The sequence below is a fragment of the Budorcas taxicolor genome, chromosome 1 (assembly GCF_023091745.1).
Source record: "Budorcas taxicolor isolate Tak-1 chromosome 1, Takin1.1, whole genome shotgun sequence".
Taxonomy (NCBI): Eukaryota; Metazoa; Chordata; class Mammalia; order Artiodactyla; family Bovidae; genus Budorcas; species Budorcas taxicolor.
In genome coordinates, this window is record NC_068910.1 from 218,035,168 (window position 1) to 218,062,627 (window position 27,460).

Sequence of the window (27,460 nt, forward strand, 5' to 3'; positions counted from 1 at the left end):
CCGCGTGCTTTAAGGGCTTCGAGTTCCGCACTCAGCCAGGGTTTAGGGGCCTGTGTTTTCCTCACATGCGGTTCAGCTCCCCTCTCACTGCTGCCGATTTTTAAAGCTGCTTCCTTCTCAAATTCGCACTGACAGGACTGTATGGATCAAACAAAAGGCAGAAGAGCCGAGTCACGGGCTCAGTCTCTAACACGAATGCCGTACTTGCATTAAGTCTGGATAAGAGTTATGGTTTTCTGTTGGGTTTTTCTTAATAAAGCGATAATTACTTTATGAAACATTGGTCTGAAAGGTGGCCATTGATGTGTAATTTTATGTTTCACATTAAAATTTACTTGTCTTACATCATTTTTAGTATTTCTTTCAAGCATAACTGCCTAGATAATGCAATTATATTAACTTATTGCTAAATGTATTTTTATTAGTTACATAACTGGAGTGAATTACAAATCTCTTGCCTAAAGCATTGCTTTGCTTTTACTGGACAAGCAGTTAATCATGTTAGGATCTGCTTTTCTTAACAAAGTTTTGATGATATTGTAAAGTTTCTTGATGATTAGAATAAGGTGAACTATTGCTGCATTGTGTAAGGTGCCCGTTAATGTATTTTAAAGGACTATGGAATAATAATTAGAATTATAGTCAGCTTTCAGTGATCCCTTCAAGGATGACTGCTATCAGAGGGAAGAAGAGGTGTTACAGAAAATAAGAAGCATTGGAAAGAAATACAGGAGACCTGGCCATCCCAGCCTCTCTCTCCAGACCTAATGTTTCGCCTACGGCTGCAGGGGCCTGGGCCGTAGAAGGGGAACCGCAACCTCAGATCAGGAATCTTCTTTGGAGGACAGGCACGTGCCATTTTTTTTCCTCCTGCCTAGCAGATTCTGATCGGCCCTTGTCAGAATGCGCATCTGTCTGGACCCCAGAAACAGGCACCCATTGTTTGTTCCGTATATAATGCAGATGTAGCATTTAGAAGCGTTTACTGAGGCTGACCCCAGGGTTGGGCGTGGCTGGATGCCTCCTAGGAAACGTGGGGAACAGGAGATGGTTTCCAGGCCCTTCTCCCTGGCCCTCTTTTCCTTCTGTTAATATCTCACCCAGGCATGAGTATTCTCAGTTTGAGGATCTACATTCAGTTTATGGCTTTCAAGAAAGAGAGACAGCTAACACCGTCGCTCTAAAGATTAGAGAGGAAGAATCCAGAAATGTGAGGACCGTGTATACAAGCGTTTGAGGGATGATGTTAGCCCTGTCTCTAACTTATTCAGTGCTTGTGGGCAGCTAGCTAGCAATATAGTTTGTTTGAATCATCTGACCTTGTCTCTGTCTAAGTATAGACACTTCAGGAATACAGCCCATCCATGCTTTCTGTCTGGCCTCCTGAAAATCAACCGAAGCCCACACGTGCTTGTATGGCAGAAGTGTGCGCCTCTGTGTAGACAGGATGTCGGGTGAAGGGTGGTCACACACTCTTTGTGGCCTCGTCTTCATTTAGGGCAGTAGTCTAACAGCTGTTGGAGTCTGGAGAGGTTCAAACTCCGGGTGTTTATAGTCTGCCAGAGTTTCTAGATCTGTTGATTCAGAAACAAATGTAAATCTTTAACCTGTGGATTTTTATTTTTCAATGCTTATCTTAGAGAAGTCTGTTGGTTGAATTTATTTCAGAGAAGGTCATGGGCTTGAGCTCTGTATCCAGGACTTAGCTTTGCAGATTCCACGCTGGCGTTGTACTGCCTCCAAAGAGATGGTCTCCAGGGGGCCGTGTTCAAAGACGGCATCCTCTCAGCCCACAGATATCTGTGAGTATCTGATGTGTTGGGTGCACACCAGGAAATAAGACGAAACATAAACATGTGAGTAAATGGGAAGACCATCAGATAAGGCCCACGCATTGTGAAAATTGAGTGAAGCCATCAAAAGATAGTTATTTCTGGAATGAAATCAATAAAGATGGCCTAAGCCTCAGCGGGACAAGAATGGTGGTAGAATTGTGGAGCGTCCGAATGCACAAAGGCCCAGGATGTCACTGTGTTCACATTACACAGAGTATTGGGGACCGTTTACATTGCAGCGATGTTTTCATTGTTTCCACCCTGCTTCCCTGAAAAGTGGCATATTTCAGAAAACCTCAGGAAAATGTTTGCTCGCAGACACTATAGAGGAACAAGGAACTGCAGGGTGGCGGGGAGCTGATGGTACACCTGGGCCTGCAGGCAGTGGGTGGCACCTGAGTCCTTTGCTCTAAAGAAAAGGATTCATGCTATCTAAGCAAGAAATTCTGTATTTGAGACGTGCAAAACCCCAAATGAGCGGGATTTGAGGGAAACCAGAGAGGATAGGAAAGGACTCAGTAAATGAGAGGGAACGTCTGGATTACTTTCCTGTGCGAAGGACCCAGGCACGCCCCTCCCCCAGCCTTGGGGGGGTGGTTGGGGAGGAGAGAGCCTCTCCCCCAGGACCACCGCCTCCCGCCCCCATTATCCCCCGGACCTCCCCTCACCTTCCAGGGCTTTCTCTGGATGGCCTTTCCTTGCAGCCTGCAAGCACGCCTGCCTTGCTCACACTGTGCACCAGCCCTTTCTGCGGGGCACCAGCTCCTGTGTGCCTCCCTCCTTGTCATGTTTATGGAAAAAGGAGTCTGCTCTCTGCTCTCACAGTCTCTCTTCCTGTGTCCCCCCCAACAGCTGGGTCATCCTGTGTTTGCTTTTGCAGAGGCTGCAACTAAGTTTCACTAATTCAGTCCTTATAATAAAATAGGTCTACGGGTGAGGCCGGCACAGCTTTGAATACTGGCTCAGCACCCAGCAAAATGTTTGAAATACAGACTTGTCACGCAGTAACTCAGTAAAGAATCTGCCTGCCAAGCAGGAGACCTGGCTTCAGTCCCTGGGTCGGGAAGATCCCCTGGAGGAGGGCGTGGCAACCCACTCCAGTATTCTTGCCTGGAGAATCCCATGGACAGAGGAGCCTGGTGGGCTACAGTCCACGGGGTCGCAAGGAGTCGCACACGACTGAGCGACTAAGCTCACGGAAATTGTGTTTCTGTTTCCCCCATGGATTGTGAGTCCCTTAAGAGCAACACCTGTTCTTAGCTTTTCAGCCGTGATGTTTCGCAAAGTATGTTGTCAAATAGAAAGCGTGTCACATGGAATCTCAAAGAAGCAAGGGTGATGGGAAACAGTGCAACCCTGGGTTCCTAGGATGAAAGCAATGGTCATGTGAACAGCTGCTTTCCAAAATCTAACTAGGTTACTGACCCTGGGCCCCCGTCCGTGGACCAGTCCATCCCCGGGTGGGAAGCCTCCTGCGAGAGCCTGCAGGGGAGATGCTGCGGCCCCCTGTCCACACACCTGTGAGCAGACGCTCAGTGGTTCGGGGGGGAACGCGGCTCCTTCCTGTCTTTAGAGAAGCGGGGTTCTTACCGCATCAGGATGTGGAAGGGCCTCCCTGCGGCCGGGGTGCGAGAGGAGGAGAGGGCCGCCAGGTGGAAGGGTCCACAGTCTTCCCGGTACGGTTTCTGCTGGTTGACCAGGAGGCCCGCCCGAGGAGCAGGGTGTGTCCCTCTCCCGGGCCCTGGGGCCTCCACCTGCCCCCTGCCTTCCCTGGTGCCTTCCTGAGCTGGCCGGGCCCACTCACTGTGCTGTAATGTGTGCCCCCTCTATTGTCCTGTTCTCTTTCTCAGGGACCCTTTTCTTCCCAATTCCATATTCGCTTTCAGTGTTTAAACCGCTTCCTCTCCTATTTTCAGTCCACGGGGTCGCACAGAGTTGGACATGACTGAGCTACTTCACTCTCTTTTCCTTTCTCCTGTTTTCACCAGCTGTCTTCCTCCTTTGCCTTTTTTCTTCCCCGTTTTATCCCATGCCTGCCCTCTACCTCCTCAAAAGCAAGGAATAAAAGAGACAGCCGTTCACAGAACTTGGGAAAGAACGATGTTATCAGATGACAGTCCAGGTCACCGGGGCACCTCCCCTTAAGACAGGGAGAGGAGTCTGTGACAGTGTCGCAGGCCACGTGTTAAAAGCGGCATTGGTCCTGAGCCGGCGCGCCTTCGCATCTTGGTTGTCGCGGCGCTTAGCCGGGCGTGTGCACAGAAGGATGAGCTCGGTGACGGAGTGCCGGCCAACACACGCGAGTCGCTGAGTGTTCACATGCACAAGGCTCTGATGGCTTTTGGACTGCCTTGGCCCTGAGCATTTCCCCTGATTTCTGGTTCACGCCCTTCGCTGCCCCCTTCTTTTAAACGGTATCTTGGTGCGTTTCTTGATAATCCTCGAATAACTTTGACATAAACGGCCATCTTGACAGATGTGATATTTTAATAAAATACCAGCTGAGTAATATGCTCGCCTTTGTTGAGGTCAGACACTTCATTTGGGGAGAGTTGGTTCTCTGAGTCTGAGTGAGTGGTAAACTGTGAGCGGAGGCTTACCCTCTGTGCTAGCTGTCAGACGCCTCCCGTGACAAGTCGCCTCTGGGGGTTGCTTTGGGGGTGGTCAGAGCTGCCCAAGAGAAGTGACTCCCAGGAGGCGAGGACGCCAGCCTGTCCTGAGAGCCCTTGAGCTTGGGGGAAGTTTGAACAACAATGTAGGAAAAAAATTTTTTCAGTTGCTGATACTAATAACATTACTGCTTTCCTGATTTTACAAACAGTGCCTATTTACTATAGGAAAAAAATCACAGTAGAGAAATTTACTAAAGAAAGTGAAAATAACCAGTTTCTTACTATCTCTCCTTTTTTGTGTGTGTTCATCTATGTTTTAAAGTATATTAAAAAAAAAAAAAAACCCGTGCTGCACAGATACGTGGGCTTCCCGGGTGGCCCAGCAGTGAGTCTGCCTGGCAGTGCAGGAGATGTAGGAGCTGTGGGTTCGATCCCTGGGTTGGGAAGATTCCCCGGAGAAGGAAATGCAACCCACTCCAGTGTTTTTGCCTGGAGAATCCCAGGGGCCGAGGAGCCTGACGTGCTACAGTCCATGAGCAAAGAGTTGGGCATGACTGAGTGACTGAGGGCACACATACATGTAACATACACACACACACACCTGTCCATGTAATTGGTGTGTAGCTCATCCTTGTTTAACTCTCGCTTGGTGTTTTACTGTAAGATTATTCCATAATTTTCTAAGCAGCTACATTTATGCTGTTCCCATTATTTTTGGCATTATAAAATATAGAGCATATTCGAATTAAAGTCTCTTCTGGGGAGCTTGGATGGGACAGATGGTTCAACCACCTTTGGGATCTATGCTTGCTCCTCCAGTGTGGGGCTGAGCTTGATGCACTCTTGCCATACCTAACCTTGGTTTTGATCATATCTGTGGCTTCCTGCCCTCCCTCGTGGCTTTCTGTGCAGAGGAGTGCAGACCGCGGTCAAGGGCACGCCTGCTGCACGCAGGGTGCTGGAACCCGAATCCCTTTTATTCACCTTGCTGTCTGAGTGACTTGGTGCCTGTCACGTCACCTTGTCAGGGCTTGGCTTCCTGATTTGTGAGTGGGGATGGTAACCCTGACATTGAGTGCTTCAGTGAGGATTCAGTGAGGTAGTGAGCGTAGAGTGCTTAGTGTGGTGACTCGCACGTGCTGAGCACCCCGTTCACGTTAGCGGCCTTTCTACGAAGGTCAATGTCTAAGCGGATGTCCGCCGCGCATGCCCGCCTCTGTGTGTCATTCAGTAGGGGGCTCAGGTGGCGCTCCGTCTCTCCCCTTGATCCGGCCTAAAGGCTTGGTGCCCGCGACACCGCGTGTGTCTGCCTGAAACAGGTATGGTTGGATGGCATCACCAACTCAGTGGACGTGAGTCTGAGCAAACTCCAGGTGATGGTGAAGGACAGGGAAGCCTGGCGTGCCCTGGTCCACGGGCTCACAGAGCGTTGGACATGACCAAGTGACTGAACAACGCCAAATAGGGTTGTGGAAGTCTTAAGCCCCCCATGCCTCAGACTGTGACTGTATTTGGAGGTAGGGTTTAAAAAGAGCCGGTGAAGGTTAAGTGAGGTGATTGCTTTGGGCTCCAATTTCAGTAGGACCAGTGTCCCCATGGGGGGACCCCACGTGACGGCAGAGGGGGTTCACAGTGTCCCCAGGACAAGGAGGGAGGCCACAGGTCAGCACCTCGGCCTCAGCCTGCCAGCTCCCTGAGCCGTGAGAAAAGGGGTCGGTGTTGTCTGAGCCGTGGCCTGCAGCGCTTATTACTGTGGTCCAGGCAAACCCACGCAGCAGCTCTCCTCCTGCGTCCCCCACTCAGTCCATTAGAGAACCACGTTCCCCCCCGCACCCCCCCCCCCGCCTTCTCCAGAGCACGTCGACCTCTGACCACCTGTCCCCTTCACTGCCTTCACCTGGGTCCCAGCCCGCGCGTCTCCAGCCTGGCTTGTCCCAGCAGCCGGAGGGTGTGGTCAGGCACATCCCAGCACCCGTTTCCCTTATGTTCAGCTCATGCGGAATCATGTCAAAGCTGTGGTTTCTCCTGTGGTCATGTATGGATGTGAGAGCTGGACTATAAAGAAAGCTGAGCACTGAAGAATTGCTGCCTTTGGACTGTGGTGTTGGAGAAGACTCTTGCGAGTCCCTTGGACTGCAAGGAGATCCAAGCAGTCCATTCTAAAGGAGATCAGTCCTGGGTGTTCACTGGAAGGACTGATGCTGAAGCTGAAACTCCAATACTTTGGCCACCTCATGGGAAGAGCTGACTCATTGGAAAAGACCCTGATGCTGGGAGGGACTGGGGGCAGGAGGAGAAGGGGATGACAGAGGATGAGAGGGTTGGATGGCATCACTGACTCAATGGACATGAGTGGACTCCAGGATTTGGTGAAGGACAGGGAAGCCTGGCATGCTGCAGTCCATGGGGTCGCGAAGTTGGACACGACTGAGCGACTGAACTGAACTGAACGCAGAGTCAGAGCTCAAATCCACGATGTGTCCAGCAGTGATCCGGCCGCTGGTTCCCTCCAGCCTTTCCTCCCGCGATTCTCCAGCTCCGTCTCCTCATCACCCTGTGCCCCCACCCCCTGCTGGTCCTGCCGCAGGCACGGCAGTGCTCCCCTTGGCCTGGAGCACCCCTCCTGCAGACGTCCGGGCACACAGCCGCACCTCCTTCAAGTCGTGGCTCAGACACCGTCTTCTCAGTGAGGCGCTTACCAGCATTTGTCTGTCCCCTACCCGTGGCCTCCTGTTCCCCTGGCTTGTTTTATTTTTCTCCATCATACTCATAATCATCTCACTGCCCTGTAGTGGGCTCATATTTTTATGTATTGTGCTGTGGTTGTTGAACATCTCCTGGGTTCGCCACGCAAAGGTTGTAACTGTGGGCACCGAGAAGAGCTCCTTGGTCCTGGGTCAGGGTGCCCAGCGGGGCCTCCCACGCGCCGGGCACACAGTTGCTGAACAGCTGCGTGCATCAGAGCGCTCACACAGAGGAAGGCTTTCCGGCCCCGACCACAGCCTCGCACCCTGGGCGCGTGGTCCGGCTTCCTGCATGGGAGGGGCCTTTCTGACCTGGGCTGTTTCCACCCCCGCAGCCCTGTTCCCTCCTGCCCTCACCCTGGACCCCTTGGTTGGCAAGGGGGGACAGCTGCCCCGCCAGTGGGCATCCGGGGGAGCAGGGGCCCCCTGCAGGTCAGGACCCCTGCAGGCAGAGGGGCCTCTGCGGGGGATGGAGTGATGGAGAGCGAGGCCGGGACACAGCGGGGTTTGGGCAGAGGGTGAAGCAGGAGAGGGTGGCGGCAGGACGTGGGGAGTGGAGCGGAGGCGGCCCAGAGCCCTGTGCCAGCCCCAGGTTCTCGGCTCTCGGGTCCCAGGGGCCTTGGGTGGCCTAGCTGGGGGCTGTCTGGACCTCGCTTCTCTCTACCTGCCCTTGATTGACGAAGAAGAGCAAAGCGAAAGCTAAAATCTTATTTTTAAAAAATGAATTCAGTTTATTTTTGTTTGGTTTACTTCATAGATTTCAGAGCACTTTGTCCAGTTGGAAAGTTTTCTTTATCTGTCGGGCTGTGCCGGGTCTCCGTTGCCACACTCAGGGTCTAGTGCTGGAAATCAGGGACCCCCTGCGTTGGGGGTGTGGGGATCTTAGCCCCTGAGCCACCGGGAAAGACCCTCTGCAACGTTAGTGTGGCCTGCATACATTATTTTAGCCACGCCGAGGGTCAGATAGGCCTGTCTGGGTCGCTCTGAGATCCCAAGCACTGTGTACCGTGGGAGAGAATGGATGAGGAGCTGCAGGCAGATGGCTTCCTCGGAAGCTCCGGGCCTCACATGTTGCTCGTCTCGCATCTAAGTGGGGCCTGGGGTGGCCGTTTCCCTTTGATTACGTAGTCCTCTCTACTGTTCTCCGAAGAGCCCGAACAGGTAATCAGTCCTGTCGCAGGTAAACGGATTTCACATTTCTTCTTAGGCTAGAACTCTTCCAAAGGATTGATATATTTTTTTCCTTCCTGCCTCTTAATCCGATAATAATCAGGTCGTCGTTCTTTTATATTTCTTCCCCACATTGGAGGAGGAAGTGAATGAACACAGGATTCAAGACTTTTTCTGGCCAGTCACCCTTGTTTGCTGCTGGAGCTCAGACGGAATTGCTAGAAGAGCAGCAAATAAAGCTTTCCTGAAACGGTCACCTTCAAGGGGTTGGGCCGCTTACCAGTGAGTTCCTTAGGAGAAGGGATGGCGCCTTTGTCTCTGGAAGCTCACAGAGCAAGTGAGGCTGACGGCATAACAGTTTGTACTGAGCCCGGCAGGAGGCAGGGGCCGCCTGCAAAGTCTTCCGATGGCCTCGTCTCACCTGTCTGGTGCCTTTGCCCTTTGGAAGGGCAGTTCATTGCATCCATGGGGAGGAAGTGCTTTAAAAAGCATAGTATCCTCTGCTTTTCAGTAGTTCTGACTCCTTTTATTTTATCATTCCAAATAATTATTATAAAAATTCACTGCCAGTTAAAGTGTGAAGCATCTTTGCCACCAAAATGTTCCGTTACTGCTGTGATTGGAAAGATTTAAACAGCCTCCAGACCCCGCCCTGCTACAGTCAGAGAGCCCTTTCACTCCGTTCTCATCGGAAAATTCTAATCAGTAAATTAATTGCCAGTCAAGAGTGTTTCTCCAGTTAGAAAAATTCATTTCTTAAGATTTAGTGTTTAAGAGAAGGTTAATATGAAAGCCAGTTATGGTTAGTATGATACCAATGATTGTTTCCTGTTCATTATTTTTAAAAAAAAAATGGCTCATTTGATTCATTAAGGATTACTTGTTTGGATGAATAAAGAAAAAGATGTACTTTAATTGTCCTGCTTTCTAAATCATCCAGCATACGTTTATATAGAATTGTTCAGCCTTTTTTTTTTTTTTTAAAATAAAAATGGGAGCATTTGGGGCCTTCCCTGCAGTCCAGTGGTTAAGACTCAGTGCTTCCAGTACAGGGAGCACAGGTTCAGTCCCTGTTTGGAGAACTAAGATCCTGTGTGTTGTGCAGCGAGATACAAAAAGAAAGAAAGAAGAAGAAAAGTAAATAAATAAAATATTCTTAATTTTTTTTAAAAAAGCATTTTGACTCATACATGAACGTTCATAGCAGTGTTATTCATAGTACTCAAAAAGTGAAAACAACCCAAATACTCATTAGTTGGTGGATGGATAAATAAAATGGGTTCATCCATTCCATGGAGTATCGTTAACAATAAAAGAAACGTGAAGTACATGCTGTATGTAGATGAACAGTGAAAACATTGTATGTTAAGTGAAAGAAGCCAGTTACCAAAGGCTGCATATCTGTGATTCCAGAGGGCGCATCACTCTGATTCTCAGCTGTTGCCATCTTTGAAAGCCTTGCCGTTTTGCTTTGCACTGGACTCCCCCCTCCCACCCCCAAATTGTCTAGTTAGTCCTACTGAGACGTTATTTTAGGTTCAAGTCTTTAACTACTCTGGAATGTGTGTGTGTGTGACTTGTGTTAAGAAGAAACTTTATTATTTTTTATTTTGTGCTTTTTGCAAATGGAAAACCAGTTATCACAGCACTGTTTGTTGAGTAGTTAATCCTCTTCCCATGATTTAGAATGCCACTTTGATTATATTTTGAATTCCCTGTATTCACCAGATTGTCTCTCAAGTATATGTTCTTGTCTATGAATCTGGCCATCAATTCCTGCACCAGTATCGTGCTGTTTTAATCACTGTGTATTCACAATGGGGTGTGTGTGTGTGTGTAGTAGGGTAAGATGTGTTCTTTCTTTTTAAGATTGCCTTGTGCTTGCTTTGGTAGCACATATTAAAATTGGAATGATACAAGGAAGATTAGCATGGTCCCTGAGCAAAGATGACATGCAAATCTGTGAAGCATTCCATATTTTTCTTAACGTTTAAAAAAAAAAAGATTGCCTCAACTATCTTGTATGTTTATTCATTTGCTTTAATTATTTGTATCAGCATGTCAGATTTCTTGTAAATTCCATTTGGTATTTCTAAAGGATTTTATTAAATTTATAAATAATTTGGGGGAAAGTTAAAGTCTCTATGTGTTTCCCTGGCGGCTCAGCTGGTAAAGAATCCGCCTGCAATGCGGGAGACCTGGGTTCGATCCCTGGGTTGGGAAGATTCCCTGGAGAAAGGAACGGCTACCCACTCCAGCATTCTGGCCTGGAGAATCCCATGGACTGTATAGCCCATGGGGTCGCAAAGAGTTGGACACGACTGAGAGACTCTCACTTTCACTTTCACAGCCTCTATACTATTGAGTCTTACCACCCAGGGACAAGCTACGTCTCTGTTTTAATTCTCTATATCCTTTAGTAAAGTTTTATTTTCTTCGCAACAGTCTTGTATATCAGGCATTTTCAAATGGGCTTATTTCTAAGTCTTTCTAATTGATTATTGCTAATGTACACAGAAGATAATAATTTCTATTTTTGATCTTGGATTTGGCATCCTTGCTGGCTGGCATCTTAAAGGATCGCATAGTTTGCTGGTTGGTTCTCTTGGCTCTCCATACAGACATTAAAAAAATCTGCAGATAAAGACTGTTGTGTGTCTTTTTTCACTGGTGTATGTCTTACACGGGAGCTCCCAAGTGGCTCACCACTAAAGAATTGCTTGCTAATACAGAAGACACAGGTTCAGTTCCTAGGTAAGGAAGACCACCTAGAAAAGGAAATGGCAACCCATTCCAGTACTATTGCCTGGGAATCCCATGGACAGAGGAGCCTGGTGTGCTATACACAAAGAGTGAGACATGACATAGCAACTAAACAATAACAACAACATATATTGTTCTTTTTCCTGAGATACTGCTTTGGCTAGTACAAGTCATATTCTTCAATTGGGATGCTTCCAGCATTTCATCATTAAATAAAAAGTTTACCATTGGTTTTTTGTAAATTCCTTTTTTCGGGCTAAGGAAAATTTCTATTTCTGGTGTGTTAAGAGTCTTACCATGAATGTGTTTTGCATTTTATCAAATCTTTTCTCTGTAATCATTAACAAATCTAGTGATTTTTCTCTTGTATTTTATTAATACAGTAATTATCTTCATAGAATTTTCTCTTGCAAAAGCACCATTGTATTTCTGAAATAAATTCTGCCTGTTCTTGATAAATTGACTAACCAGTATTTTATTTAGGGCTTTTGAACCTTTGTTTATAAGTGTGAATGATCTGTTGTTTTTGTTCTGGGTTGTTATTGTCTGGCTTGAGTATCAGGGTCATGTTAATCCATTCAGTCCAAGGAGGAGCCCCACTCTCTCCCCGCAATTAATGATCCTGTCCAAAGTGTCAGGAGTCCTGAATCTGAGAAACTTTCTGCTAGATTCAGAGAAGAAGCTGAGTGGCCTTCTGTTTTCCCCTTGAGTTCCTGAATAGTTTATATAACATAAAATTTACCTATTATTTGAAAGTTTGGTATAATTCACCTAAAATGACCTGAGCTTGGTTCCTTTTCAGAGCCTACATCTTCGACTACCTTTTTGATTTTTTTCTACAATATTGATCTCAATGGTTTTCTTCTTTCTGAGCTAATTGTAATAATTATATTTTCTTGGAAAACTGATTTTTTCATTTATTTCTAATTTATTCATATTAAATTGATTACATTTTTCTGGATTTAAAAAATAATAGTTATATTGTTACTGTTTCAGTCACTATGTCATGTCTAACTTTTTGCTACCCCACGGACTGCAGCACGCCAGGCTTCCCCGTCCTTCACTATCTCCCAGAGTTTGCTCAAACTCATGTCTATTAAGTCAGTGAGGCCATCCAACCATCTCGTCCTCTGTCGTCCCCTTCTCCTGCACCCGGTCTTTCCCAGCATCAGGGTCCTTTCCACTGAGTTGGCTCTTCACATCAGGTGGCCAAAGTATTGGAGCTTCAGCTTCAGCTGAATAAATATGCAGGGTTGATTCCTTTAGGATTGACTGGTTTGATCTCCTTTCATAGTAGTTATATTCTTTTTCTTTTTAAAACGAATTTTGACAAAGATTTATTTCATTTGACCTTGAAAATGAGCAAGTTTGGGGCTTATTGATCAGTTCTACTATTTTTTGTTTATTTTCTTTGAATTTTGGTTTCTCATTCTTCGTCTCTGTTATCTTTATTAACTGCCCTTGTCTATGTTTATTTTGTTTCTCTTTTTCTAGTTTTTTGAATTGAAAATTTAGGCCACTTACTTCTTTATTGAAGTATTTATTTGTGGCATTGTATTAGTTTCTGGTGTATAGCAAAATGATACGTGTGTATTTTTTAAGTCTGATATATATACATACCCTTTTCAGATTTTTTATTAGCGTTTACCACACGATAGTGAATACAGTTCCCTGTGTTACACAGTGAATTCTCACTGTCAGCTGTTTTGTGAGTAGCAGTGTGTATCTGTTAATCCCATGCTCCTGACTTGTCCCTCCCGCCTTTCCCGTTTGGTCACCTGTAAGTTTGCTTCCTGTGTCTGTGGGCTCGTTTCTCTCTTGTGTGTATGCTCACTTGCACTGTTTTGTAGGTTGCACATCTGAGAGGTGTCATGCAGCATCTGCCTCTCTGTCTGGCCCCCTTCACTCAGCCTGAGTCTCCAGGTCCGTCCATGGTGCCGCAGGTGGCGGCATCTCACTCTTTGTTACGGCAGCTAGTATCCCTTGCGCGTGTGTGTATCATATCTTCTTTATCCCTTATCCATTCATCTGTGGATGGACATTTAGATTGCTTCCATGTCCTAGACACTATAAATAGTGCTGTTATAAACATGTGTGTTTTTGAATTAGAGCTTTCTCTGGATATATGCCCAGGAGTGGCATTGCAGGGTCATATGGTAGCTCTATTTTTATTTTTTAGGGAACCTCCATACTGTTCTCTATTCTCCCTGCACCAATTTGCATTCCTACCAACAGTGTGGGAAGGTCCCCTTTTCTCCACACCCTCTCCAGCTTTTCTTATTTGTAGACTTTTTGATGATGACCATTCTGACTAGTGTGAGGTGGTGCCTCATTGAAGTTTTGTTTTGCATTTCTCTAATAATTAGCAATGTGGAGCATCTTTTCACGTGCCTTATTATTTTTTTTATTATTATTTTCTAAACAGGGTGTTAAGGCAAAATTTTCCTAAGTGTTACTTTTCCAGCAGCTTGATGGTTTTATGTTTCATTTTTAAGCAGTTCTGTTTTGGTTTCTTCCCTCTAACCTGAAAGTTGTTTGCAAGCGTGTTTTAGAATTTCTACGTGTATAGGATTCTTTTGGTTATACAAATTCTGTCTGCTTATTTGGCCTGGATGTTTTCTGAGTTGAGAGTGGTTTTGAGCGCTCCTTTGTGGTCTAATTCAGAACCATTTCTGTGAAGGTAATAAAGACTAACACTTGAAAATGTTTATTCAGATGCTCTTGTCCCTAGTTTTCTGTCCTTGATTGATGGTTTCTGAGAAAACTATGGTAAAAGTCTTTCCATGATTACTGCTTTGTGAATCAGATATAACGGTATTCAAAGTTATGAACAATTTTGCAAAAATAAAAATGGACACATTTATAAATAAGAATTTCAGCCGAGCCGTGGTGCCTGCCTTATGCCTAGGAAGTGACTCATCGCCTGCATGGGTGGGGCTGGGTCTCCACACGAAGACACCCTAAGGAGTTAATGGCACAGAGACACTGTCATCATCTTAAGACAAGGAATCTGTTCCAGCTCTCTGAGGAATCGCTCTAACCTCACAGAATACGCAGAGGTGTAGTCCAGTAAGTTTTTCTAGATAATTTATAGTAATGAAAAATCAGAAATAAAAATCCAGTGGTAACTGTTAAATAATTTAAGACCTATTATGTGGGCTTTTAAAATCATATTCTTTATAACACTATTAAGTGGATAATCAAGAAGGACCCTATGTATACCAAGGGAAGTCTGTCAACAGTCTGTAATAACCTATTTGGGAAAAGAATCTAAAGATGAATAGACACATGCATATGTGTGACTGAAAAAGATTCTGTACACGTACAGCCCATACAGCATTGTAACCAACGTTACTCCAATAAAAAGTAGAAATTCGTTTAAAAGAGAAGGAGGGGACATATGTATACCATGGCTGATTCATGCTGATGTATGGCAAGGACCAACATAATACTGTAAAGTGATTATCCTCCAATTAAAGATAAATAAACCCTAAAAAAGAGGTAGTGGAAAATTTTTTTAAGATTATGGGGTTACTATTCCTGTTAATTTAATAAATCAGCATATAAAATAGTATATATTATGATCACCTTTTGAGAAAAACGATACAGGTGCATTAAATATATACCTAGAATAAAAACATTGTCTCTTAATGATGATATAATTTCATTTTATTCTTTATATTTGACTGTTTTCTCAAAATTTTTCCAATGGTGATTTATGTAATAATAAGATATGTACCTTTGGAAGCATCTTTTGTCACATAATCACTTTTGTCTAGAACGTATGTAACCCAGGATCAGATGAGTGCTGAAATTTAATAGTGAAATGCCTAGTTATAAAGACAGAAGTGCTTTAAATGATTATGGCGGATTTAATCTAAAATATACGCAGTGAAGTTTAAAATAGTATCAAGTGGACAGAGTAGAAAAGCCTGATGCATTTTGTGTCGGTGAACGCAGGCGGGGAATAGGTGTCCTGATCTGCCGTTGGGTGCGGTGGTAGGCAACTTGCGATGGCCAGTTCAACAACATCTGTTAACATCCTGGCTATTTAACAGTCCTTGACTCAAAAAGTTCTCTGCTATGAATTAGTTCTGCAGCAATTTTTATAAAAGTACTAAAAGATTTCACTGTTTATAATAGTGAAAAAATCTGAAGAAAAATATCCTAATATCCATCAGTATGTACCTGCATGCTAAGTCACTTCGTGTCCAACTCTTTGTGACCCTATGAGCTGTTGCCCACCAGGCTCCTCTGTCCATGGGAGTCTCCAGGCAAGAATACTGGAGTGGTTTGCCATGCCCTCCTCCAGGGGATCTTTCCGACCCAGGGATTGAACCTGAGTCTGTTACGTCTTCTGCACTGGCAGGCGGATTCTTTACCACTAGCGCTACCTGGGAAGCCCAACTGGCCAAATAGATTGTGTTTTATCCAAGCAAGGGCGTACTATACAAGCCTCAAAGAAGAGAGGGGAACGTTATGGATAATGACGTAAAAAATGTCAAAGATGCATTTCTAAGTGAATGAAAGAAGTGGCAAAACACTGCGTATAGTATAACCGCATTTTGTAAAGAATGGGATGTATATGTGCACATTTACACACACACATATTTGCAAGCATCAAAATATTTTTCAAGAAATACGTATGAAATAGCTAACTTACCTGTTAGCCAAGGGTAGAACCTGGGTGACTTTGTGTATTACTATAATTTTGGATTATTATAATCTTAACAATAAACACGAGTTACTTTAAGCAAATTTTTAACTTAATGAATTTTGATTTATTTTTCTTTTGGTCGCTGCTTGCTGGCTTTCTCTGATTGCAACGAGCAAGGGGAGGTGCCCTCCAGGTGCAGTGGGAGGGCTGCTCACTGCGGCGTCTCTTGCCATGGAGCGCAGGCTGCAGGCACTGGACCTCAGTAGTCGCGGCTCCTGGGCTCGGTTGCTCGGCAGCACGTGGGGTCTTCCCAGGCCAGGGGTTGAATCCGTGCCCCCTGTTTTGGCAGGTGCATTCTTATCTCCTGTACCACCAGGGGAGTCCTCAGCAAATTGTGATAAAAAGAAATTTTAAAAGGTAAAAAAGAAATGCTGTCACTATAATCAGATATTTCTTCTGCATTTCCTTTCTGTGTTTGTTGGTGTACCCAGCAGTGTGATAAGCATATAAAATAGGATGACTGCCCTGGAAGAGCTTGACCTCAAATTCTCTTTTTCACATGTATACAGCATTCACGTAATTATTTTTAATGGGTAGTAATATACTTCATTTGCTACAAGTCACATAATTACAATTCAGTAATTTAATATTTTGATTTTAAAAATTGAGATATAATTGGCATGACATGTTAGTTTCAGATGTACAATGTAATGACTCAGTATTCATATACGTTGCAGAGTGATCCTCATAGTAAGTCATCTACAACTGTTTACCACCATGTATAACAATTTGAAAGTGAAGTCGCTCAGTCGTGTCTGACTCTTTGCGACCCCATGGGCTATAGCCTCCCAAGCTCCTCTGTCCATGAGATTTTCCAGGCAATAGTCCTGGAGTGGACTGCCATTTCCTTCTCCAATAACAATTTGAATTACTGGAGTGGGTTGCCATTTCCTTTCTCAGGGGATCTTCCCAACCCAGGGATTGAGGCTGGGTCTCCTGCATTCAGGCGGATTTTTTACCATCTGAGCCACCAGGGAAGATGGCCACCATTGACAGTTTGATAATTTCTTATTCAGTGAACTAGTGCTAATTTCATGGATGTTTATCTTCTGTGAGTCAGATAATTTCAAGGTGGATATTTAACTTGTCTGAGAAAGGAATTTATTAGTGCAGACTTTTAAAAACTCTGTAGGAGTTCCTATACAACATAATAAGCTTAGAATATCTGCATCATTGTATTTTTCATAGTAGACTCAGAAGTACCTTTGTTATTTATGATGGGTCACGAGTATCATGTAAAGTTAAAAAGATTAGTGCAAATATTTAAATTTTGTTTTTTCATGTTCATTTAATGTACCTGCTGAACTTTAAAATATCCATTAATTATATGGTATTAAACTATAATTTTCATCCAGTGGACTTATATTTCTTGAGAAGTTCTGTTAGTTATCCCTTCCTTAAATGCCTAGCTACCATAAAATTTTAACTAGAAGCCAAGCTTTGAAAAGGAGCAATAAGCCATTAATTGTAGGTTATTATGAAGCTGGATTTTAAAGCAGTGTTTATAGAAATGTCACATCAATACGGCTTCCATACTCTGCTTTATTTCTCCTTATATTTCTCATATCTGTGCTTTGTGCACAGGCAATGTGGGTGCGATGTTGAAAATAAACCTGTAATAAAGCGAATTGTAAATAGAAGCGAAAGGAACAAAAAGTAATTTCGCCGGCAATGTACTGCCTGAAATTTAGCTGGGAAATTAAGTCATTATTTTCTTTAGCTTCATTGGCAGATACTCGAAGTCAGTGACATTTGGAATGATTGAGCTAAATTCCTGATCTGATGATTATAAAGACGAAAAAAATAGTTCATGGCCTGAAGCAGTGATGCCAAACTCTTTTCGTATGAAAAGTCAAGTCACTGTGGGTAATCTTGCAAGATTTCCACTTTTAAAGTCACGCATTCCTTTTGTCTGACTCTGTGGCACACCTGTTATCTCTAACTAAGGTGGAAGTTTGTTTGGGGTAAGTATTTAATTCTGTCGAGGACGCATGGCTGCGTCAGGAGCGATGGTGAAACAGGGTTTGGGAGCTGCCCGAGGTGGTGTCTGGTTCCCTGTAGCCTTGGATGGACCTTTCCCCGCAGCTGGGCTCTCCTTTTGTTGGATTAGGTCATCGCTTGCGTTCCGTTTTCCACTTCCAGAGCCTGACTTTGACGTGGAGCCTCGTAGGACCTCGCCGTCCCTGGCTCTGCATGTGAATGGCGCCTGTCCTCCCGCCCCGCTGCGGAGAGGAGCTGCCCGCGCGCGCGAGCAGTCCCCCTGCGCCCGGGGGCATTGCCCTCACCGCCGGGCTCTGGCTGCCGCTCACCCCCACCGGCTCCAGGTCCTCTTCCCCGGCCGCACCCCTCTCTGCGTCCATCACAGTATCTGTGCCTTCTGAGCTCTCTCCTGTGCTCCTGTTTGCTCCGAAACACACACAAAGGACGGAGGATCAGGCCTGCTGTCTCCCGGCCTCCGCGGGCTGGTGTTCGCTTCCACTGCCCGCCAACCGCTTTTCTCTTCTGCCGCGAAAAGCCCCAGGCTCGTGATTTCTCGCTGCGGCCTCCCCGCGGCGCTGCGCTGCTGACGCGCCGCTCACGAGACCGTCCTCCTGTGGTCCCCGCGTTGCCCGCGGTCGCTCTCCCGCCGTGGCGGCCGGTCCCTCCGCCGGCGTTGCGGGTTGCTGCCGCGTCTCGGTCTGGCGGGGCGCGCTCATCACCGCACTGCCCCCGGTGCTCGCCCTCCCCTGGGATGCTTCCCCCGAGAGCTCCCCGGGGCTCGGCCTCACCCGGCCCCCAGCGCTGCGCCCGCCTGCGCTCCGCACTTCTCACCGGGTGTTGCCCGCTAACGCCCTGTCCAGCTTGAGGACCCGTGATTCTTTGGCTAAAAAGAATCATCTTCTCCAAGAAGCTAGTTAACTTGTAAACCTCTTTGTTTTAGCAGAGCACTCTGATCATTCTGCTCTCTGTGAAGGACACCACCTTAACCAGGGGGTTCGAGGAGCAGTGCAGACGTCTCTGACATCAGCCCCCGCTGTTACCCTCCACGGGCCGTGAGCTGACCTGCGGCAGGTCCCCAGCCCAGAGCCCGCCGAGCGCCGCCTCACCGCGCCCATAACGCCTCTCCAGGGTCACCGCCGTCTGATGGTGCTTCCCGGACGCCCCCGGAGTCAAGCCGCTCATCATCCAGCTGTCCCTTCTTCACTGTGATTCTGCTCTTAGCTCCTTTTCTGAAGCCTTTCCATTTTACACCGTTTCTTAAACACATTTTAGTTGTATTTTCCCCGCTGTGCTTTTAGCTTCTTGAGGGTAGAATACGTTTCATGCCCTCCTCTCCTGTGACCACTTATTATACGAAGTGTCAGTAACTACTCACTTATTGAGTGTTGGGCATCCTAGCGTAGAACTTCAAGCAATCCAGTCGTCTGTAGTCAATGAAATACCAGAAGTTTCTGCTAGTTAACAGGCCGGGGGCTTAACATTCTTGGGGTAAAGAACTGTCTTCCAGCTGGGATACTTGTCATCAGAGCGTCTTCCTCCTTGTTTCAGGGGAGAGCCTGCCTTTAGTCTGGGGGTCGCCTTCTAGCATCTACAGCAGAAACCCCTCCTGCTGTACGTGCTGTAGTCGCAGAAGGCGGGTGCCGGAAGGGGCCTTAGCGGGAGTCTTGGCAGAACTTCGTCTCTCACAACTGAAGCCGGCGGACGTTCAGGGACAGCTTCTGCCACTCACAGATGTCGGGGCTGGGGCTGGAAGCTGGTGTTCTCAGGTCAGACCCAGAGCCCTTTCCACTGCGCGTCTGCGTGTGTTCCGCCCCTTCCTGCATTCCTGCAGCACACCGGCGTGTGTCGGTCCCTGCACAGCGCACGGAAGGCGGCAGAGAACAAGCAGAGTCTGCTGGCCAGGTGGATGCCTCGACGGCCCGTGGAGGTGCCGCGGGGCAGGCGGTGGAGGAGGCGCTTTCCTCCTCTGTTGTTTTCATAAGGACGGGTTTGGGGAGGCTTTAGGCAGAGGGACGGCACCAGGAGGGGGACGTCTGTAGATGTGGGTGCAAGGTGCCCTTTTGAAGGTGTGTGAGGGCAACAGGGTCTGAGCCCTCAGGGTGGAGTCTCAGGTGGAGCCTCAGGGCAGACAGGGTGGCGTTTCCAACCGGACCGGCATCGCAGGGGCGCTGGAGCCCAGGGCTGTGTGCCCACCCGGCGCCTCTCCTCTCTGGTGTGGGCGGTGAGGCCTTTGGCCGAGAGGAGGGTGTGGAGAGTGGGTGAAGCTCCCTGGGGGTGCACGCGCTGACCCCCGGGCAGGACAGAGGGGGGCAGGATGCAAGCCTGAGCAGCCCTCGCAAATGCCCTCGAAGGACCCCCCCAGCCGGTGGCCAGGGCTTTGCTGGGCGGGCGTGGGGCCTCCCGAGGCAGCCGTGTCCCGGTGCCCAGGGTCGGCTCCCGTGGGGAGGAGCCCGGGGCGGCAAGCGTGGTGAGCGGCGCTGCTGCAGGGCTGGTCCGAGATCTGCGGTCCTGGGCGGGCCCCGGGCAGACAGCAGCAGTGCTGACTGAGTAGGTCCTTCCCCTTTTGCAGCAGTTGATCCAGAAGGAATAGAAGAGTTGACCGGAGGAGAGGAAGAGATGGGGTGTGAGTGAAGCCGTCGTGTTTGGAAGGGATTTGCTCTGAACTGTGTGGCCAGTTGATTCAGCTCCAGGTGGAACCCGAGGCCAGCAGGGATTTGCTCTCGAGGGGGCCGGGTCAGGGCGCGGGGTCTCCGTTAGAGGGGGTTCACTCAGGGTGCGCGTCTCTTATTAGAGGGGGTCTGGTCAGGGCTCACATCTCCTCTAGAGGGGGTCTGGTCAGGGCTCAGCGTCTCCTCTAGAGGGGGCCTGGTCAGGGCGCAGCGTCTCTGCCCGTGAGGACATGCCCCCGTGGTGCGTGCCTAGGACCAGCGTTGGGTCCTCTGGGTGCTCCCGGCTGTCCCCAGCAGCGTTGTCTAGGACCCAGGCCTTCCAGGACCTTCTGTGTTGGATCGTTCTTCAGTGTGAGTCCTTTAGCCCATTGATTTTAACAAGCTCACTGTAGACAATGAGTGCAGAGAGTTAAAGGCATGATCTACTCCTTCATCTGTCCATAACCCTCGCCCTGCCCTCTGGCACTGCCTGCTACTGACCCCAGTGAAATACACATGTGAGGAGAGCAAAAGCATTAAAACTGCTTGGAGAAAAATAAAACCAGGAGCAATTAACACCTAGAGGATTATACTGGGACCTTTCTAAGCCTTTCCTTATTACCAAATTCAGACTCAAATTGAAGAAAGTAGGGAAAACCGCTAGACCATTCAGGTATGACCTAAATCAAATCCCTTATGATTATACAGTGGAAGTGAGAAATAGATTTAAGGGCCTAGACCTGATAAATAGAGTGCCTGATGAACTATGGAATGAGGTTCGTGACATTGTACAGGAGACAGGGATCAAGACCATCCCCATGGAAAAGAAATGCAAAAAAGCAAAATGGCTGTCCAGGGAGGCCTTACAAATAGCTGTGAAAAGAAGAGAGGCAAAAAGCAAAGGAGAAAAGGAAAGATATAAGCATCTGAATGCAGAGTTCCAAAGAATAGCAAGAAGAGATAAGAAAGCCTTCTTCAGCAATCAATGCAAAGAAATAGAGGAAAACAACAGAGTGGGAAAGACTAGAGATTTCTTCAAGAAAATGAGAGATACCAAGGGAACATTTCATGCAAAGATGGGCTCTATAAAGGACAGAAATGGTATGGACCTCACAGAAGCAGAAGATATTAAGAGGTGGCAAGAATACACAGAAGAACTGTACAAAAAAGATTTTCATGACCCAGATAATCATGATGATGTGATCACTAATCTAGAGCCAGACATCTTGGAATGTGAAGTCAAGTGGGCCTTAGAAAGCATCACTACAAACAAAGCTAGTGGAGGTGATGGAATTCCAGTTGAGCTGTTTCAAATCCTGAAAGATGATGCTGTGAAAGTGCTGCACTCAATATGCCAGCAAATTTGGAAAACTCAGCAGTGGCCACAGGGCTGGAAACGGTCAGTTTTCATTCCAATCCCAAAGAAAGGCAATGCCAAAGAATGTTTAAACTACCGCACAATTGCACTCATCTCACATGCTAGTAAAGTAATGCTCAAAATTCTCCAAGCCAGGCTTCAGCAATACGTGAACCGTGAACTTCCAGATGTTCAAGCTGGTTTTAGAAAAGGCAGAGGAACCAGAGATCAAATTGCCAACATCTGCTGGATCATGGAAAAAGCAAGAGAATTCCAGAAAAACATCTGTTTCTGCTTTATTGACTATGCCAAAGCCTTTGACAGTGTGGATCACGATAAACTGAAAAATTCTGAAAGAGATGGGAATACCAGACCACCTAACCTGCCTCTTGAGAAATCTGTATGCAGGTCAGGAAGCAACAGTTAGAACTGGACATGGAACAACAGACTGGTTCCAAATAGGAAAAGGAGTATGTCAAGGCTGTATATTGTCACCCTGCTTATTTAACTTCTATGCAGAGTACATCATGAGAAATGCTGGACTGGAGGAAACACAAGCTAGAATCAAGATTGCCGGGAGAAATATCAATAACCTCAGATATGCAGATGACACCACCCTTATGGCAGAAAGTAAAGAGGAGCTAAAAAGCCTCTTGATGAAAGTGAAAGAGGAGAGTGAAAAAGTTGGCTTAAAGCTCAACATTCAGAAAACGAAGATCATGGCATCCGGTCCCATCACTTCATGGGAAATAGATGGGGAAACAGTGGGAACAGTGTCAGACTTTATTTTTGGGGCTCCAGAATCACTGCAGATGGTGTCTGCAGCCATGAAATTAAAAGATGCTTACTCCTTGGAGGAAAAGTTATGAGCAACCTAGATAGTATATTCAAAAGCAGAGACATTACTTTGCCGACTGAGGTCCATCTAGTCAAGGCTATGGTTGTTCCAGTGGTCATGTATGGATGTGAGAGTTGGACTGTGAAGAAGGCTGAGCGCCGAAGAATTGATGCTTTTGAACTGTGGTGTAGGAGAAGACTCTTGAGAGTCCCTTGGACTGCAAGGAGATCCAACCAGTCCATTCTGAAGGAGATCAGCCCTGGGATTTCTTTGGAAGGAATGATGCTAAAGCTGAAGCTCCAGTACTTTGGCCATCTAATGAGAAGAGTTGACTCATTGGAAAAGACTCTGATGCTGGGAGGGATTCGGGCCACGAGGAGAAGGGGATGACAGAGGATGAGATGGCTGGATGGCATCACGGACTCGATGGACATGAGTCTGAGTGAACTCTGGGAGATGGTGATGGACAGGGAGGCCTGGTGTGCTGCGATTCATGGGGTCGCAAAGAGTCGGACACGACTGAGCGACTGAACTGAACTGAACTTCTAAGCCGAAGAAACTGTGAAGAAGAGGTTCGAAAAGCAGTGCCTCAGAGCAAATAAAATCTCCTTCTTCTTGATTCCTAAAGATCATTGGGTCTAGTTGTAGAAAGTAAAGAATGTATGTGTGTGATATCACAGGTGTACATGTTTGTATGTACACACATTAAAGTATTTGAGGCAATATGTCTTACCAGACTTTGCAAAAAGAAACAGGCCATCCTAGTCATGAAAAAATGGCCCGAGAGAAGGGGAAACTGTGTATTATTAGTTCATGAATAGATAATAAAATGGCAGGTTCAGATCCTATGCCAGCAATCTCTATATACCTGAGCAAGTACAGCTTGTCTGACTCTATGTTAAATTAATTTTTTTTATTAATCATTTATTTGCCTTCTTGACTGAATTCTTTGAAAGTGGAGAGCAGTCTGATTTAACTATGTCTCCAGCCTGTTCTCATAAAAGTGATCAAATGAACCTGGATGCTACTCCAAGGCCTGCATCACATATAGGGCAGGGGACATGTTTCTCCGCTTTATATTCCTGATGCCCAGCACTGTGCTCAAACGTTGTAGTTAGTCAACAAAAGTGTTTTGACATAAAGAACAAAAAAGCTTTAATATTTAGATTTACCCAGATGTAGTGAATGAATGTTTTTTTAACTGTATCAAGTATTGGCAATTTCTGTATCTCTTACATATTTTAAAATCATGTTTAAGATAATGAAAGGGGGGGAAATGAGTCTAGAGAGTGTTGTTTCTGAAAACACTGAGGACCCTCCAGTGCGATCAGAAGGAGTCCTGTGGGAGTGAGAAGGGGCACAACCCAGCTGCTCCCGCTGCCATCCGCGTTCGCGTGACCTGGGGCCCCGTGAGGTTCATAGACCCATCACTCAGTGCGTTCTTATTTAGGGCCAAATCTCTGCCCCCGAGCTGGACACTTGGGCACTGTTTCTAGCACTTACCCAGTGTCTCGGAGCTTAGAGTCCAGTGGGAGAGACCGGCACGCATCGTGGAATCAAACTGTAAATATAAAATGATGATGACAGATACCGAACAGGCGAGGTCGGTGGCACTGAGACAGCACATCATAAAGAGAGCTGGACTTAACTCCGGAGACCAGGAAGCGACCGTTGTTTTGAAATCTGAAGACAGACCAGGAGTTACCCTAGGCAGAGCTGGAGGAGAAGGAGGAGGTGTGCAGGCCAAGGAGGAGCCCAGGCCAGGCCTGCGGACTGCAGGCGGGAGGTGTCGGGCTGGGGCTGAGCCTGCACCCTGCGGCCCCCGCAGCCTCTTGAAGGCGCGTCACCTCCGTCAGAGGCGGAGGGAAACGGCGGGGAGCCGCGGGCAGGCGGTGTCCACCTGCAGAGGCAGAGTCGGCCCGCAGGGGCGGGCAGGGGGCGGCTTGGAGCTGGGCTCGGAGGATGGGGAAGGATGGCTGGGTCCCAGACCCTCCGGGCTTCCAGCCCCGGGGGGCGCGGCGTTCGCTGAGCAGCGGGCGGCGTTGTAGGACCAGCTGGCCCGTCCTGGGGCTGAAGGACGCTTAGACCACCGGGAAGAGGTGTCCGGAAGCGGCTGCACCCGCAGGTCAGCCTCGGGCACCGCGGCTCTCGTCCCGGATGCCGGGCCGCCGACCCCCAGTTCCCACGGGCGCCTCTCGCTGCCGCCGCCGCTGAGAGTTCCTGTCTGGGGCCGCGGTTCTCTTTCGGAGCCTTGCGTTGCTTCCTCAGCGAGATCTAAACCCAGAAGTCCTGGCCCAGTAGCTCTACGATGTAATCCCCTTGGAAGACGCAGTTACGTCTCACCTCGCCTAGCACATGAGAGAGGCTTATGGAGCAGTCTTGAGAGCTGTCCTCCCGGGACCCCCGGTGCTGGGGAGGGGAAAGGCGGGGTCTGCCATCCGCCCGGGTCACAGACCTCCTACGTGGGGAGGTCTGCTCACGCAGGGGAGGGGCGCTTGCTTCAGGAGGTCGGGCTGGTCGGGGGTCGGCGTGTGGAGGAGAATCAACCTGGGCTCTTAAGAGCGCTGCCTCCTTCTCCGTCTCCAGGGACAAAACGTCCCGAGCCTCAGGTCACGCCAGGGCAGAGCGAGGGCGACGGACTGGGTGGTCACGCAGACTTTCACGGGGCTGCTGGAGGCAGGCCTTGGGGGTCCTGTGGCTACCCCTGAGTAAAAGCTCTGACAAACCTAGACAGCATATTAAGAAGCAGAGATATCACTTTGCTGACAAAGGTCCGTCTAGTCAAAGCTGTGGTTTTTCCAGGAGTCACGTATGGATGTGAGCGTTGGACCGTAAAGAAAGCTGAGCGCCGAGAAATTGATGGTTTTGAACTGTGGTGTTGGAGAAAACTCTTGAGAATCCCTTGGACTGCAAGGAGATCTAACCAGTCAATCCGAAGGAAGTCAGTCCTGAGTATTCATTGGAAGGACTGATGCTGAAGCTGAAACTCCAGTACTTTGGCCACCTGATTTGAAGAATTGACTCACTGGAAAAGACCCTGATGCTGGGAGGGATTGGGGGAAGGAGGAGAAGGAAATGATAGAGGATGAGATGGTTGGATGGCATCACTGACTCTATGGATATGAGTTGGAGCAAGCTCCGGGAGATAATGGAGGACAGGGAAGCCTGGTGAACTGTAGTCCATGGGGCTGCAAAGAGTCCGACACGATTTAGTGACTGAACAACCCAGAGGAACAGGACCATTAGGTCATGTATGTGTGTGAGAGAGAGAGAATGAGAGATGGATTTTAAGGACCTGGCCTGAGTGCTCATCAGGCTTGCCTGTTTGGAATCATAGAATCCGCCAGCCTCAGGCTGGAGACTCGCCAAGAGTTGATGTCTTGAGTCTGATGTCAACTCTTCCACGCTGTCGTCTGGAGGCCGAATTCCCTGTTCTTGGGACACCTGTCTTTGCTCTTAAGGCCTCAACTGACTGATTGAGGCCCATCCGCACGATAAGGGCTAATCTGCTGAACTTCAAGTCAACTGACTGTAAGTGACAATCACAGCTATACAAGCGTTTGACCAAACCTGTTCCACCCAAGTGAACACATTAACTGACAGTCAGCGTGATGCCCCGGAACATTGTCATCTCTCAAAGGAAGGAGGGTAGTTAAGGAACCATTTCCCCTTCGACACGGAGTGGAAGGTGGAGGAGAGGAGCATGCTGCCCTTACCGGTGGGGTTTATTTGTCTCCATCTCTTGCTGCTCCTTGAAACTTGGATCTTCCATCGGCCTCACTGCAGCGGCACTGGGGTGGGGGTGGGGGTGGGGGGTGGCCTACCATAGATCACCTCCTCCTATCAATAAAAAGCCTTCTCTCACCGGTGGCAGGTAAGAGTACCAGCCTCCTGGTTCCCAAGGGGCCGTGTAGAATCCGTGTTCGGTCATCATGGTTACCCCATGACGTGTCTTGGTGCTCAGCCTCATCCGTGATGGACATCATTTATTCAAAAAGGTTTCACATCTTCCAAGCTCAAGATGTGAAACCACTCACTGTAGGAGGTATTAGAGTAGCCACTGAATGTGTATTTATTGAGTGAACAATTTCGTATCACTTTGCATTGTATGTATTTTCTTTCTTGCCAGTTGGAGGGGAATGATTTCACACTGGGGTATCATGGAACACAGTCGTGCGTGGTTCCTGAGATCATCTTTCTACCTAAGCTCTTGCTCTCGCCTCCCCCAGCCTTCACTCCAGCTACGCAAACCAGCTGCCCCCACAGACGCCCCGAGAGACTTTCCACTCTTGCAGCCTTCCTTTCACCTGGAAGGTCCATTCTTGGCAGTTCTTTCTGGTTTTGCCCTGTTCAGACCCATGATTGAGGAGATGTGAGCTCAGAAGCTGCTCTGTATTCAGAGAGTCACGGCCGCTTCATAGACCTCTCTTGCCATACTTAGCATTTAGGTTTGTTTTCTTTTTTAAAAAAGGTCCCCTTTTGCCTTTTAGTCGTATGGCTGCGCTGGGTGGTAGTTGCGGCTCACAGGATCTCTGGTCGTCGCCGGGGCCTGCGGGGCCTTTTGCTGTGGCCTGCAAACTCTCAGTGTGGCATGTCGAATCCAGTTCCCTGTGTGTGTGCATGCTCAGTTGCTTCAGTCGTGTCCGACTCTTTGCAACCATGTGGACTGTAGCCCACCAGGCGTCTCTGTCCATGGGGTTCTCCAGGCAAGAGCACCGGAGTGGGTTGCTGTGCCCTCTGCCGGGGGATCTTCCCGACCCAGGGATTGAACCCGCGTCTCCTGCATTGCAGGCAGA

General features: G+C 47.8%; 1 protein-coding gene and 1 non-coding gene across 3 annotated transcripts in view; both read left to right on the forward strand.

Moving 5' to 3' along the window:
* PLCL2 (phospholipase C like 2) overlaps window positions 1-27,460 on the forward strand; it is a 211,828-nt gene that overhangs the window by 61,869 nt on the left and 122,499 nt on the right. The gene's annotated exons all lie outside the window — the stretch shown is intronic.
* On the forward strand, window positions 10,241-10,343 carry LOC128058028 (U6 spliceosomal RNA). Its single transcript, XR_008200390.1, has one exon. It is a non-coding gene; the product is annotated as a U6 spliceosomal RNA (small nuclear RNA).